Source organism: Mytilus edulis, chromosome 1 (assembly GCF_963676685.1).
Source record: "Mytilus edulis chromosome 1, xbMytEdul2.2, whole genome shotgun sequence".
In the NCBI taxonomy this organism is placed as follows: Eukaryota; Metazoa; Mollusca; class Bivalvia; order Mytilida; family Mytilidae; genus Mytilus; species Mytilus edulis.
In genome coordinates this window covers 65,124,639-65,138,415 of record NC_092344.1, presented here as the reverse complement: position 1 = coordinate 65,138,415, position 13,777 = coordinate 65,124,639, and the positions used below count along the sequence as shown (strand labels likewise).

At 31.6% G+C, this 13,777-nt stretch overlaps 1 protein-coding gene across 1 annotated transcript in view; it reads right to left on the bottom strand.

Moving 5' to 3' along the window:
• Window positions 1-13,777, bottom strand: part of LOC139487003 (tubulin beta-2 chain-like) — a 46,614-nt gene that overhangs the window by 32,213 nt on the left and 624 nt on the right. The gene's annotated exons all lie outside the window — the stretch shown is intronic.

Here is a 13,777-nt window from a genome sequence, read left to right as displayed (position 1 = left end):
ACAACCACTATAAATAAAGTATATGCTAAAGCTAAATTTGTTAATATATGAATTTTTAATTGCCAAACATGATGTTAATTGAACAATCTATTGTTCAACATAGAGGTGTGTAAAAAAACTGCCAGATTTGACTGCATATTTTTCTTTTTTTTTGAAAAAAATATATATCAAACCTTAATAATGCAGCTTTCTGAGTATCCAATTTTTAACGTGTTCCGAAATGTAGTTTCGTCACAAGAATTTTTCAAAGTTGGGTCATTTTGTCTATATGAATGTCGGTAAATTCGTATGATCGAGCGCACCGACAAGTGTATCGTTGGGACAACTCGATATAATGTAATCAATATACGTGACAAATAACCTAATGTGAAGTTTATTAAAATCATCATAACATAATTGAACAACACATTATATTTGAAAAACATGAGTCCTATAATATAAGACTTTAAAGGTTCATATCATTTACATTCAACGTTTTTATTGGATTTTTTTTTACTACAATGTAACCTCGAGGTTAAACGTTGGTAGTAAAAAAAATCCCAGAAAAATGTTGATTGATATTGTAAATGATACGAACCTTCGAATTCTTATAATATCGGAATAGAAAATATGTGATCCGAATTAACCATGCACGTGTATTGAAGAAGACTTTGCACTTTTATGAAGTACAGGGGGTAAGGTGTTTTTCTTAAACAACATTATGATCCCAAATTTGAGGAATTTTGTTGGCAATACTTATAAAGAAACACTACATATAGGAAAGTATATGTTAAATTTCAATGTATTATTATTATGAAAAAACCTTCCCCCTCCCCCGATTTAGCATGTAATGGTTGAAACCTAAGGTGATTCGCACTAACTGCCTAAAAGGGGGCCCGCTTCAGTCTTGCGTCAGTGATTTAGTATATACTAGTAATAAACAAAACATTGTCTCATACTGAAAGGGGCGGCCGAGCAACCTGCACAGCCAAGCCTTTTATAGCTGACTATGCGGTATGGGCTTTGCTCATTGATGAAGGCCGTACGGTGACCTATAGTTGTTAATGTCTGTGTCATTTTTGTCTTTTGTGGATTATCATAGTTGTCTCATTGGCATGTATGGTAGAAAGATTTGATATCGAATGTACTGGGTCCGACGTCCGTGAACTTTTCAATCTTTGAACTTCTATTTGGGAATCACGTAAAAGGATCAATATATGAATCTGTTATTTTTCTCAATTGTTGAAGCATATGATAAAAAGATCATAACATGTCATTTTTCATATCGCATGTATTATCAGCCCTCGGTCAATATCAGCCCTCGAGCCATGCGGCTCTTGGGCTGATATTGAACCTAGGGCTGCTAATACATGCGATATGAAAAATGTCATGTAATAATCTGATAATATCAAATTAATAATTCGTTATATTATTTATTCGTATATTTTAACAAGTTTGATTCGCTTAGGGATAGTTACATGTTAAACTATATTTTCGAAAATACAGAGAAAACGGCGGATAGCAAAAAGCATATTGCACAGCAAAAAGCATAATTACGAATTTGATGAGACTGTCATCAAAGTGAGAGGGTTAGCGCTATAAAACCAGGTTTAATCCACCATTTTCTACATTAAATTTTAAAATGCCTGTACCAAGTCAGAAATATGACAGTTCTTGTACATTCGTTTTTTGATGCGTTTTGTTATTTAATTTTGCCATGTGATTATGGACTTTTCGAATTGATTTTCCTCTAAGTTCTACTTTTTGCACAGTTATTTTTAGAATATCTAAAAGACCGATATAATTTGTGACGTCATGTAATGAATTTCAGGATATCGTTTTAAAAACGTTTTGAAACAAAGATATCTGTGATCGATTATTCGACGAAAAAAATCTTCAAATACATAAGATGCCAAACAAACAAAAACAAGTAAATGAAATAACAACTAATATGTTGTTATTGTCGAGGAGACAATATGATATACATGAAATTCAAACAAAATCAAATGACGATGTTGATACAAATATGGTCTGAAATTAATAATATAACAAATATTAGCCTTTGTATGAGGTCAATACAGGATATATCGACCAAAAGACGTATATCGACCTCGGACTTCGTCCTCAGTCAATATACTTCTTTCAGGTCAATATATTCTTGTATCGATCTCATATCATACAGACTATATTTGTATAATATCAAATTGATAATGTGTTATATCATATTAATAATTTATTATATCAAATTGTAAAAAAAGTAAATTAGCATGCTCTAAAAGGCTTTCGTAGTATCCTGCTATATGTGATTATTCTGGCTTATTTCGCATTTTAAAGTCGGCACCATCAACTGAAAAAACACTTTTACTCTTTTTCTGTAGACGACATTTTCTCGTAGTTGCGAAATATATATATTTTTTTTGCATTTTCATATATCCAGATAAAATATCTTGATACATTTGATTTATCAGAAACTGCCCAAATGGAAATTCAAGTTGAAGTTTTGTATTTTAGTAAAATAATTTAAACTATCTTTTAATTTTTCGCTTATATATGTATTACAATGAATAATTCTTATTTTTTCGTCTTATTTCGAATTACAACTGCGACACTACATGTACTTTCATCCTAAGAAATATGTTTTAATCGCTTCTACTATGTATGTATAAGTTTTCTTCAGTTAATATATTTGGTGTACTTAAATAATGTTATAAATTTTGGTTTATACTGTTACACAGTAAATCAAAGAGCCTCCTCGTGGGATAGTGATTATGTGATTACTTTGCCATTTTTGTAGTTTTTATTTGATTACCAGACAAATATTTCATGACTATTTGATTATTTCATCAAAACTTTCTACATGTTTCATATTTTAATCGAGCACAGATGAGCATAAATCTTTCATAAAGCTGTTCACGACGTTTTTAAAAATGATATTTTAATGAATTACACGTGTATCTCTTCTTCTCCAGTATTTTGTTGACTCAGAAGCCGTTTATTATCTAAATTAATTCAATTTAGAATCATGATGCTGGCAAAATGTAATGTATAATCCTGCAGATTCCCCAAAAATAAGCTTCTTATAAAATTTTGTTTTGCTTATTTTTTATATAAAACTCAAGGTATATCAAATATTAATATATTATAGCGGTATTATCTCCATGATATAATGTTCTAAGAATCTCCATAATTTAATTATAGCTGCTTAATGTGAAACATTCTTTGCGGTTACAAAATGTAAGAAGTGATTTATCTCTAAAAATATCCATCAAATCTTCTGTCTCAACTTCTTTCCAGGATTTTCAAATGCATTGATGCTCGCTCGCGTGCTCGGAAGGAAAATAATGTGTCTGGGTAGTGAAACATGTCGTCCGTGGTCTCTCACTAACTTCACTGGGGTAAAGCTGTTGACCGCAACTGCATTTACGGTCATCCCAAGATGTCGGATGAAAAATTAGGTCAGTTTCTGTATTGTATGTTAAAGTGTTTCTATATCATTTTCTTTACAAATCATACATTGAAACGATGTAAAATAAAAGAATCACTCGGAAATCACGAATTACTTCTGCGAAATGTGCATGAAACGGGAAATCCGATTTAAAAAAATCGCCAAGATGACCGTAAATCACAATCGAGATGACCGTAACAGAATCAGCGATTCATAACAAGGGTGACCGTAACTGCTTTTAAGTTGACCGTATATAATTTGTAAATGATGACCGTAACTTTTAAAGGATGACCCTCAATTCTAAGAAATATCCGTATTTATTTAACTATCTTTTTGTATCAAATGATTAATCGTGTTGGTATACACATATTAATATGAGAGTTTTATCCTATAGGTAGAAGAAAATAAGACGTGCTTCAAATGCAAAGATTACTTTATCTTTTTTTACAGTAGAGGGTTTAATTTTTAAAATGAATTTGCCAAAAGACATGCAAATGAACAGGAATGGAAAACATGCTACAAAAGCGCGATAAAATGACACCTTACAAGCATAATGAAAAAAATGCGGTGCACAGCCTTCAACTGCTCGACAAAGATTTTTTTTGTTTCTGGGATTCCTTTTAATGACATATAATAAATACACATTTTTAAAAATGCCAAAAAATTGCATGTACACCCATTGATATTATATCGTCTTTCATTTTGTCGTGCAAATAACAGAAATATTTTGAAAATATCATTCGAATAAACTAGTGAAGCTCCAGCAAAGTAGATCCTTAAAATAGTATTGTACGAAAAGCGTATCACAAGGCGGAACGTTGTCAATTTGTATATATACAGAAATGTTATTCATACAGTCAGGATTCTACTTCTTCAAAATTATCTCCCCATTACGCCAGGTCATGCTCACAATCGTAGAAATGGAAGCCATTGTAGGGATGACGCTCTGCCAATTTTGCTCTTGAAAACTGATAAATTTATCCACATAGCACCATTACGATCGATCGTTATATGTCAGTTATATTTTAAAAGACAAATGTATCTACTAGCTTATGAGCATTAGTTAATGATCTTGTCTGCATTGATTCAACTTAAAAATATTGTCTGTTCAGATGTCAGATGGAATTTTTGAAAATTCTTAAGCATTTAAAAAAATTCTAATTAAATATTTCGTGGAAGGGCAGACTAAACATTTTCAGTGGTTGAAGATTATAAACCCTTTAGTTATCACACACAAAAAAATCATATTTTTTCGAAGATATCCATTTTCATCATCCAAATTAAAAGACTGTCGTAAAGTACTTTTAGAAAAAATAGCTATTCGAACACACCTACTCTGTTTTTTTTGATTCATTAGATAGGTATCTCACTTGACCCATATATTTCATCTTTTCGTACTGTCATTTTTTTACGTTAAAGTCAACCTGTAGCTTTGATATATAATAATGATAGAATCTGAAGCGAGATGCTATATAAAATACTCTTGCTTTGTACGTTTTAAAGACAAAATATACACCCCAAACATGCCCTTACATAAAAAGGTGCACTCGATTTTTCTCTTTTCGATACAATCGTTACCTGTTTTGGGATATTTTTTCTTGATTCACATAATGGAAGGGCAGACACGAAAATTTCTCAACTAAAAGATTGATATGTTCTCCGTCCGTGATAAACAAAAATCGGAGGTTATGCATTTTCTACATCCAACTTATAGATACTATATATAAAAAAGAAGATGTGGTATTATTGCCAATGAGACAACTATCCAGAAAAGACCAAAATGACACAAACATTAACAACTATAGGTAACCGTAAGGCCTTCAACAATGAGCAAAGCCCATACCGCATAGTCAGCTATTAAGGCCCCGATAAGAACCATGTCGTCGACTTGATATCTTATTGTTTTGCATTACTATGTAATAGATACATTGAAAACTTATGCAAATGGTGTTTTTAAAATAAGAAAATTGTCGTTTTATTTGTTTCTATTAACTTTTTAAAATTTTGTTACTATATCAAACATTACAGTTAACATTTATCGCTTTCTCGATAAACACAGAGCTTCGATTCTTTTGTTCTATTTCAAAAGTGTTTCCGCCTGCATATATCAAGACAAATTAAGATTTTAATCTGGTTCCTCTGGAACCATACACATGGGCTCGATTACCAAATATTCGTATGTATTATTAATGTTTTTAATGCTCCATTTATTGGCATTATGTTTTTCTGGTCTGTGCGTACGTTCGTCCGTTCGTCTGTTTGTTTGTCCGTTTGTCCAGCTTCAAGTTAAATAAAATTGAAACTTAGTACACATTTTCCCTGTGGTATGATCTTTTTTAATTCTAATGCCAAATTACAGTTTTATCCCATTTTCATAGTCCACTAAACATAGAAAATGATAGTGTAGATGAGGCATCCGTGTACTAGGGACACATTCATGTTTCTTCAAATTTTCGTCGTGTCGCTGTCAATTTGTGTTAAAATTTTAACGTCGATATCAATAAATATTTCATTGTTTACGAGAAATATGCAATTTACTATCATTGTTATAAATCCTAAGTATGGCAATTATATTATAGTTTAAAAAAAGAATTTTATGAAACATATTTATATCCGCTAACCGAGCCCCTATTGAGATCGACAAACTCAACAAAAAAGCTTTGAATACAATACGAATATTTCTTAGAATTGATGGTCATCCTATAAAAGTTACGGTCGTCCTATATAAATTACAGTCAGTCTTTACAAATTACGGTCATCCTTTACAAGTTACGGTCAGCTTTTTACCAATCACGGTCATCCTTGTTTTATGTTACGGTCATCTTGAAAATATTTTGATTATGATTTACGGTCATCTTAACGATTTTTTCAAATCGAATTTCCCGTTTCATGCACATTTCTCGGAAGTAATTAGTGATTTTCGAGTGATTCTTTTATAAATTTACATCGTTTCAATGTATGATTTGTAAAGAAAATGATATAGAAACACTTTAACAGACAATACAGAAACTGACCTAATTTTTCATCCGACATCTTGGGATGACCGTGAATGCAGTTACGGTCATCAGCTTTACCCCAGTGAACTTGTGAAGAAGCAAGTAAAAAATCAGGCTCAACGTGTTTGTCAAGTGCAAAGCATGCAGGATTCAAAATTCTAATGATGATTTAAATACCATGTCCTCATCCTGATTGTGCATTTAACTTGTCATTAGATGTTAAGCAGCCATCCATTCTCATCCTCATCATCTTTTCCTGTGTTGATGATCATGTTTAGTTTTAGTTAAGGTGCATGGTACCAAACACTTTTTCTAAAATTGATTGGGCTCGTATAATTTTAATAAAAAAATTGACAAAATATTTTCTTTTGACAATAATATATAAAAAAAAATCAAAACACTAGAACCATAAACTTTATCGGTAAAATGTTCATTAGATATATATAATAGCAGTTGAAAAACACTACTTTTGATCTTTTAGAAGTTTAGTATTTCCGTTAACCTAGAACGTCATCAATACGTTCGGTTGATTTTAACAGAGTTATTTCCCTGTAGTGTTACATGTAGGGACTACCTTAAAGAACATAAATTGTCACAGTAATTGACATCTGAGTTTCAGATAAAAAGTGTTTTTTTTGAGAAGTTTAAAATTAATTATAGTATATAAATTATTGACGGACTTTGACAAATTCTTAATTTCAAATAAGGTTTTCTTAGCTCTTTTTTTTAACAAATATTTGGACTATTTGGTTCAATGTGAAAGATTTCGATATACGTTTGACAGTTATACTTTAGCTGGGTATTCGACTCGTGTACATTTTTAACATGTTTTAATATGTTAATTTTATTCTAAAAAAAAAAAAAAAAAAAAAAAATCTAATTTTGTTGAAATCGATTTAAAAGATCCGATTTTGTCTTTTTAAATTTTCTTTATTACACATGTATAAATGATAAGTATTTATGCTTCAGTTTGGCTCACTTTTTAAATTGCTTTATTTCTATTTCATAAGCAGATATGTCTTCTTCCTTTTTTCTGTTATTTACAGTTCTTCTATATTTTACAAGCTATTATATATTGTGTAAACTGTCTGTTAACATTTTCACTGCCTCTTTAACACCAATTTTGTGACTGTATAAAGTGGAGGATTTCAACTCGAATACTATGAGTAGCAACATCTTTAGTTATTTATTCTCTTGATGTTTAGAATATGATCTTATATTGGTTCCCGATAACACAAAAACACAGTAATAATTACATTGTAAAGAGAGATAACTCTATTCAACTCTTAGATCTAGTAGCGATAATTTTAAGCAGCTTAGTTGTTTAATGGTTATATGAAATTATCCACATAACTTTAGATATTCGTACTGCAGTACATATCTTCTAAGCCTCAGAACTGTAAAGTATGGTAAAAATTCCCTTAGATATGAGGTTACAAGACTTTGGAACTAACTGACAATAAAATAAAGCCATAAATATGTCCTCAATTGACCAGTTTCACTGTGTAGCATCACCATCGGGATATAGGTATATTCTAAGCGGTTAAAAAATCAAATGTGAAGTCAGGTAAGGTCAAATTCTTCTTATTTTCATTATAGTCTACGTTTTGATGGCAAGTAAAGTTTTGTGATAGTGATTCCAATTATTGTAGCTACTATTTATGGCTAATTTGATCCTTAATTGGTTGTCTCTCTCTTCAAAAGTCGTCAGAATCGGATATGGTGGTACCTGTCCAACGAAGCATCGAGTTTAAACTTGATGAAAAACAATTATGCTTCAACAACTAGTATTCATTTGACGTTTTCGTAGAACAAAGGTATATCACATTGAACAACTGTATTTTGAAATAAACTATTTTTTACACAGATAAACTGTACGGCGAATTGTTGTTTACTGAACGGGGATTAGAAAAGGTAGTTTTTGCCCTCATTGTTTTTTTGCTTCGGGGTACCTTTATCTGGTGGTGATGCTATATAGCGATTTGATATCTTGCGTATCTATGTGGTTTGTTGAAAAAATAACATATATGTAAATACATGCACCAAACTTTGTTAACCCATGGTTGAATTACATTCCTGCTTTTTTGGCTATATCCGTTTCAGTTTTGCTACCAGCTTTAGGCTATATATTTTGCTGTATGCTTATGATAGTAAGTTCTGTTTATGTTATGATTTTTTTTTGTTAAAACCCCAATTCTTTGTTTCAACTTATTATTTATGGGACATTTTAAAGTGTTTTTGATCCATATTTTGTTTTATTTTAATTTGAGGCATATGTGCGCTTAGAATGAAATTCAAAACAGTGTGGCTGTGGCCATTGATTGACACATTAAATTCATCCATTGACTGGGACAATTTACGTGAACGTTTGTATGTAACGACCAATGCTCACTGTGTACTTTTTAAAGACACTTAAACTATGGGGTCACCAAAGGTTCTCAACACCTCAATAAAGTAATTCGAAACCAGTTGCTTCGCAGGGCGCAGCATTATACGACCGCAGATGTAGAACCCTGAACAGATGGGACAAGTATGGACACAACTTTTAAGTTTGATACAGCTTTAAATGTGGATTGTGATTAAATAGTTGACACAACATAGGTTTATGTCACATTATGATTTTGGACCCTTTGGACCTTAATGTAGACCAATTTGAAAACTGGACCAAAAATTAAAAATCTACATACACAGTTAGATTTGGAATATCCAAGAACCCCATTTATTCAATTTTTGATGAAATCAAACAAAGTTTAATTTTCGACCCCGATTTGGACCAACTTGAAAACTGGGCCAATAATTAAAAATCTAAGTACATTTTTAGATTCAGCATATCAAAGAACCCCAAGGATTCAATTTTTGTCAAAATCAAACAAAGTTTAATTTTGGACCCTTTGGGCCCCAAATTCCTAAACTGTTGGGACCAAAACTCCCGAAATCAATACCAACCTTCCTTTTATGGTCATAAACCTTGTGTTTAAATTTCATAGATTTCTATTCACTTATACTAAAGTTATAATGTACTGATTTCAATTCAAATTTCTAATGAAGTTTGCAACAATAACTGCACATTTAAATACATCATACAATATTAAAATGTTATAAAAAGTGCTTGTTATCACTGAATGGTAAAGATTGTTTTAATTTATCAGTTGGTAGTAAAAATGAAAATACATTGTATATTGTATAAAACAATGATTAAGGTTGATTCAACTACTATTCTATACAAAGAAAGATAACTCCAATTGAAAAAAAAATTGCTATTGCACAATATTGTGCAATTAGATATTTCTTGCTGTTGTGCAATACAGTGCAATTGAAAATTTCTTGCTATTCCACAATACTTAATGTGATAATTTTGAATCCTGATTTGGACCAACTTGAAAACTGGGCCCATAATCAAAAATCAAAGTACATGTTTAGATAAAGCATATCAAAGAAGCCCAAGAATTTAATTTTTGTTAAAATCAAACTAAGTTTAATTTTGGACCCTTTGGACTTTAATGTAGACCAATTTGAAAACAGGACCAAAAATGAAGAATCTACATACACAGTTAGATTTGGCATATCAAAGAACCCCATTTATTCATTTTTTGATGAAATCAAACAAAGTTTAATTTTGGACCCCGATTTGGACCAACTTGAAAACTGGGCCAACATTCAAAAATCTAAGTACATTTTTAAATTCAGCATATCAAAGAACCCAACCGATTCAATTTTTGTCAAAATCAAACTAAGTTTTATTTTGGACCCTTTGGACCTTAATGTAGACCAATTTGAAAACGGGACCAAAAATTAAGTATCTACATACACAGTTAGATTCGGCATATCAAAGAATTTCAATTATTCAATTTTTGATGAAATCAAACAAAGTTTAATTTTGGACCCTTTGGGCCCCTTATTCCTAAACTGTTGGGACCAAAACTCCCAAAATCTATACCAACCTTCTCTATATGGTCATAAACCTTGTGTTTAAATTTCATAGATTTCTATTTACTTATACTAAAGTTATGGTGCGAAAACCAAGAAAAATGCTTATTTGGGTCCCTTTTTGGCCCCTAATTCCTAAACTGTTGGGACCTAAACTCCCAAAATCAATACCAACCTTCCTTTTGTGGTCATAAACATTGTGTTTAAATTTCATTGATTTCTATTCACTTACACTAAAGTAATTGTGCAAAAACCAAGAATAATGCTTATTTGGGCCCTTTTTTTGGCCCCTAATTCCTAAACTGTTGAAATCAAAACTCCCAAAATCAATACCAATCTTTCTTTTGTGGTCATAAACCTTGTGTCAAAATTTCATAGATTTCTATTAACTTAAACTAAAGTTATAGTGTGAAAACCAAGAAATGCTTATTTGGGCCCTTTTTGGCCCTTAATTCCTAAAATGTTGGGACCAAAACTCCCAAAATCAATCCCAACCTTCCTTTTGTGGTCATAAACCTTGTGTTTAAATTTCATAGATTTCAATTCACTTTTACTAAAGTTAGAGTGCGAAAACTAAAAGTATTCGGACGACGACGACGACGACGACGACGCCGACGCCGACGTGATAGCAATATACGACGAAAATTTTTTCAAAATTTGCGGTCGTATAAAAATTAATCAGAAATAACACGATGTTTTGATTTATATCAATTATATAAATCAAAACATAAAGGTTATTCCTGATTATTTTTTCGAATTATTTTATAATTAAAGGCGTTAAGAAACCTTAAAGTTTGGTGACCCCACAGTTTAAATGTCTATCGTAGGTACGTCGTGAACAGTGGTCGTTACAGACAAACGTTCACGTAAATTGTCCCAGTCAATGAATGAATTTTATGTGTCAATCAATGGCCACAGCCACACTGTTTTGAATTTCATTCTATTTCTGCAAATTTTATTCGATAATCAAGTGTGCTAATTTTTATGATTGTGTGTGCTCGTTTCAGCTGAATCTGTGATTATTGTTATATTTTCAAATTTGTATATATTATGGTATATACTAGTAGTCAGTTGTGAGAGCTTTCTTGGCCTCATGTGTATTGGTAACTATAAAGGTATACAAGTCCTCGATTCTCAATAGATATATTTACTGTCTGGGATACTTGGGGTCACAGATAAGAAAACATAGCTTGTTAGTATAACGAAGTATAACTATATATATAAGCAGCGAGATGTATGTCAAGAAATAGACCTGAAGTTCTAAAACATGTTTTTCCCCCGATGTTTACTTGTGCGGGAATCCCTGATCTTGAAAGAAATACCATATAATTTGTTTTAAGATTTTGTTTGTCAATTTTTAATCTGTTTAAATACGAAAATAAATATTCTGTCAAATAGAGAAGACGGTCCGAGACCACAATTATTTCGTAGTGCATTTCTTTTAGAACATAAATGAAAATAAAAAATAATCCCACCTGCGCTTTCTCAAAGAAACTCTTACAGTGTGTTGTACTACTTTTGGGACAAATTATATCAAAATTATAGAAAACTTCATCGTCTCTAACTCAAAATATGGACAATTTTATGATTAGGGCGTCTTGAAATCTTTTGACAGCTTCCGAAGTGCTAACTTTAAACCTTTTTCAGCTGGACCAAATCACTACTTTCTTTTAAAATTCTGGACCCAAATTTTTTTACAGTGTAATTTCACCCCCTACTTGCAATTTGAGGCATTAAACATAGTGAAATAAATTTGGAAGGGGTATAAAAATTAATGGCAAGTAACCCACTGTCAACACTAGGGACTATATTTGTTTCGTAAATTATGAAAAAAATAAATCAAAAGGCAGTTTTCTTTGAAATTTTACTGTCCAAAAGTCGTTCAATCAGCCATGCATGATCGTTGCTATTTCTTAACCATGAAGAAGCTTGTCCATGTTTAAGTTTCGTAAAACCGTTTAAAAAGGTATTGGAGTTCAAAGAACTTATAACTGTAGACTACCTGCTAGCTGACTGCAAAAAGCCCTCCAATCTTTCTCCATTACGTAGTAACCGATCCAGAAAAAAATGCTTATTGATCATGAAATATGTTCCAGCTGTTTAGTTCAAGGTTCCAGTCACGAATCACCGAGTTTCTGATCAAGTATCGTAAAATTTCATGAAGTTTTGAAAAAGTTATTGATTTCAAAAATTTTAACCACAGACTGTACCTAAATGTTAACTGCAAAACGCTTAGTCAATTTCTCACTAAAATACGGAAAAATAAATTAAAAAATATGTTTTCAAATTTCAAAGTTTGCGTTGGATGTTCTCTTGATCATTAAGAAGCTTTTGTCAAATTTTCGTAAGATTACATTTAGGTTTGACAAAGTTATAGGCATGTGTTTTGTACAACCAGAGACTGAACATAATGTTTACAGTGCTGACGGAATCTAGGATCGCTATGTCTCGTCTGATCGATTTTCGTTGCAAGCGAGACAATTAAAGTTATACAGTGGCTATTTTGCCGGCTCTGATTAAAATATCTTAATTTTAGCCGGCAAAATAGCATATTAGTATAGCAATGGGTGTTTTGCCGGTGCCGGCAATATAGTGAATTTGTTATTTTGCCGGTTCTTTGTTAAAAGTCCATTTTTATATACTTTTGAACTGAAAAGTACTACGAAAATGTGCAATGGCAACTGCAAAGAATCAAATTATAATTACTCATATAGTAAAATAAGATTACAGCAACAATATCTGAGATACACATAATCGTTTATAAACATTTATCAGTCCAAGTGAAACAAGGAATTTGTAAAGACATAAAAATAAAAATATTTAGCATCCATTTGTAGCAATGAAAGAATATCAGAAACATGTAGTTGCAATTACTTCAAATTTAATCTCTCACAGTCTAATATTGCATTGGAATAAAAATCTCAGATTTTTAAACTGTGTGGTGTAAAAAAATAAAATTGCATATAAATTTGATAAAACATTACATAATCTAACAAAACCTATCACATAGCTCAAAACCAACAAGAATGTGTCCCCAGTACACGAATGCCCCACTCGCACTATCATTTTCTATGTTCAGTGGACCTTGAAATTGGGGTAAACCCTCTTATTTGGCATTAAAATTAAAAAGATCATATCATAGGGAACATGTATACTAAAAAATATATATATAAGTTTGAAGTGGATTGGACTTCAACTTCATCATCAACTACCTGGACCAAAAACTTTAACCTGAAGCGGGACAGACGGACGGACGAACGGATGCACAGACCAGAAAACATAATGCCCCTCTACTATCGTAGGTGGGGCATAAAAATATTTAATTACATTTGCTTTGATATAGTAGTCAGTTCTTTGAATTGCATATTTGTGAACACAATCTTTTTTACAGGCAAAAATGGCTTTCGCTTACCTTGTGCTTAGATATTTT